Source organism: Rattus norvegicus, chromosome 3 (genome assembly GCF_021556685.1).
Source record: "Rattus norvegicus strain SHRSP/BbbUtx chromosome 3, alternate assembly SHRSP_T2T, whole genome shotgun sequence".
Taxonomy (NCBI): domain Eukaryota; kingdom Metazoa; phylum Chordata; class Mammalia; order Rodentia; family Muridae; genus Rattus; species Rattus norvegicus.
This window is the reverse complement of record NC_141536.1, coordinates 156,656,637-156,659,188: the sequence shown is the minus strand read 5'-3', so window position 1 is coordinate 156,659,188 and position 2,552 is coordinate 156,656,637. Positions and strand designations below refer to the sequence as shown.

At 53.5% G+C, this 2,552-nt stretch overlaps 1 long non-coding RNA gene across 1 annotated transcript; it reads right to left on the bottom strand.

Annotated features, from left to right (window-relative positions):
- Positions 1-348: 348 nt before the first annotated feature.
- Positions 349-2,188, bottom strand: LOC102553092 (uncharacterized). Its single transcript, XR_015684873.1, has 2 exons — positions 1,954-2,188; positions 349-721 (listed from the first exon to the last, which is right to left on the bottom strand). It is a non-coding gene; the product is annotated as an uncharacterized LOC102553092 (long non-coding RNA).
- Between the last annotated feature and the right edge of the window lie 364 nt (positions 2,189-2,552).

Sequence of the window (2,552 nt, the reverse complement as noted above, 5' to 3'; positions counted from 1 at the left end):
AGCCAGGTGTGGCGGAGCACACCTTTAGTTCCAACCCGAAGGAGGTGGAGACAGAACTCTGTGAGTTCGAGACCAGCCTGGTCTACATAGTGAGTTCCAGGACTACCCAGTGACCCTGTCTCAAAGTAAAGCTGTACATACTCGAGCCTTCTTCCCTCTAAAAGGAATGCCACATGCCTAGCCCAGGTGGAAGCTTTGTAAGGGGACCTGGAGGGCAGGGATAAGAACAAGAAGGCCCTCTGCAGAAGAGATGGCCCAGCACCCAGGGACAGGGACCTGTGGAGGCCCAGCCTGCTTGGGCAGGAAGAGTGACCTTCAAGAAACACTAACACAGGAGAAAAGGAAAGCTTAGTCTGCATGGGTCCCATCTGGACCACTGGAGAGCTCTTGACACCTTTATTGGGGTGACTCAGATGACAGGGTCAGACGGAGATCTGCCTGCAACACCCCCTGCCCCCTGCAGGTCCTAGGACTGGTGGAAGATGCCTTTGCAGGCTGATTCAGGTGCTACTCCTTTGTGAGGTCCCATGGCTGCTCAAGAAAAAATCCTGAAGCAAGCCCAGAGAGCAAGAGAACCCAGCAGCTCCTGTGAGGATCACTCCACACCCCGGCCTGGTAACAGTCAAGGGGCTTCCGGGCTTCCAACATCCATTGGAAGATAGCCCTTGGTCCTGTGCAGCCTGGGCAGCTCAGATGTCAGGGATGCTGACAAAGCTGGCTCCTGGAATGAGAAAGGCCAAGGTATCTGTCACAACAGGGATCCACTGGCTCCGGTGCCAGGAGTTACCCACCACCAATAGAGAGTCTCTACATAACCAGGCAGAAAGAGCCAGTCACCAACATGTCCAGAGCTGAGGCTACCTAAGTGAGGACCGGACCATACCATAGCAGAAGATTCTGAGGGTGTTGGTTAGAACCAGAATCCCAAGGTCTGAAGAAGAAGGACCTGGAGCTTGCAGTCTTTGGGGTGTGTGTGTGTGTGTGTGTGTGTGTGTGTGTGTGTGTGTGTGTGTGCATGTATGTATGTATGTGTGGTGCATGTGTGTGTATGTGTGTGTGAGAGAGAATATATGTGTGTGCACATATGTATGTGTGTGCATATGTATACATTAGCATACATGTACATGATAGACACCTTTGCTGTGCTAAGACAGGCATTCATTGTACTGTCTGTGGCATCTCGTCTCTGGAACCCCCCCTCCCCTGCCTGGGCTCAAGGCTGTGGCCTATTCACTCACATACTCCTTTACAAAACATGAAACCCTTAGGAAGCCCCACACACCCAGTCTCTGGCTTGTTGCTGAGTGTAATTTTGGGAGGGGAGATTTCCCATCAGGCACCTCTACCTAGCTGATTGGTGGGCTCCAACAATATGAGTGCCAAGACCAGGGCAGTGTCAGTGTCTCAGCTCCAGATGAGCTCCACAGAGCCCCTCCTTTTACTTTTAGGGAAGGGTTGAGCAGGGCTGAAACAGGTTCTCGTGTATCCAGGCTTGGTCTTGAACTCCCTAGCAGAGGGTGGCTTTGAAATCCTGATCCTCCAGCCTCCACCTTCTGAGTGCTAGCCAAAGGCCACTACCACCACACCCACATCCTCTGTTCCTCATGAAATGGTTCTACCAACAGGAAAACAGATTTCCAGGAGAGTTGAACCCAACTCTGCTGGAATCCAGAAGCGATGGGAGGCCCAGGCAGCTTCTGCCAGGATCCAACTCCAAGTCTACTGAGCTAACTCAGCAGCAGGCTGGCACCAGGCCTTTCTCTCGGTGATGGGAAGAAATTCCACTGCTGGCTTCAGGAAGCCAGGAAAAGAGGGAGTGGGGGTGTGGAGGAAGCTTCACCACCAAGAAATATTACACGCTGGAGCTTGTGAGCTTGGAAAGGGGGAATCTAACTATGAACTCCAAGGGCTCCCCCCAGAAACAAGCCCCTTCAACCGAGCTGGATTTCTTACCCAAAAGTGTCTCCACCCTGGACCCCAATAAAGTCTGTAGAGCTGGTATGGCTCCATTCTACTAGAAGCAGGGCCCCTGGCATCATCTTGGGGGTCATATTGATGTGATCTCCATGTAAGTAATTGGAGAACCCGCCAAGGAGCAACCAGGGGGCTTTGCCCTACCATCTTTAGCCCCTAAAACCCTCCTGGACGCCCTCCTGCAGAAGATGCAGGCCGAGGGCTCTCCTGGTCTGTGCACTTCCGCTTCCGGGATGGTATCCCGGTTTCTCTAGGCCAGGCTGGTCTTGCCCAATTCTCCAACAGCAGGGCCTGCCGCTACCCACAGAGACTGGGCCAGCTGAGCACATGACCCAGTCAGGCCCAATGAGAAGCCGCCTTAGGTTCCTCAAGCTGTCGCCGGGTTACTCTCCCTGAGGTTGCAGGAGTGCCACCACCCACGGCCCGCCCACGAACACAGTACCCAAGGGACATAGAGTGAGGCCATGAGCAAGAAAGAGCCTGGGTACCGCTCTTTGGATCTCAGGATCCCGATCTCGGGATCTGATTCGGGCCCCACACTGGAAGTTTCTTGTTCCGGAATCACAGAATTTCTTTGC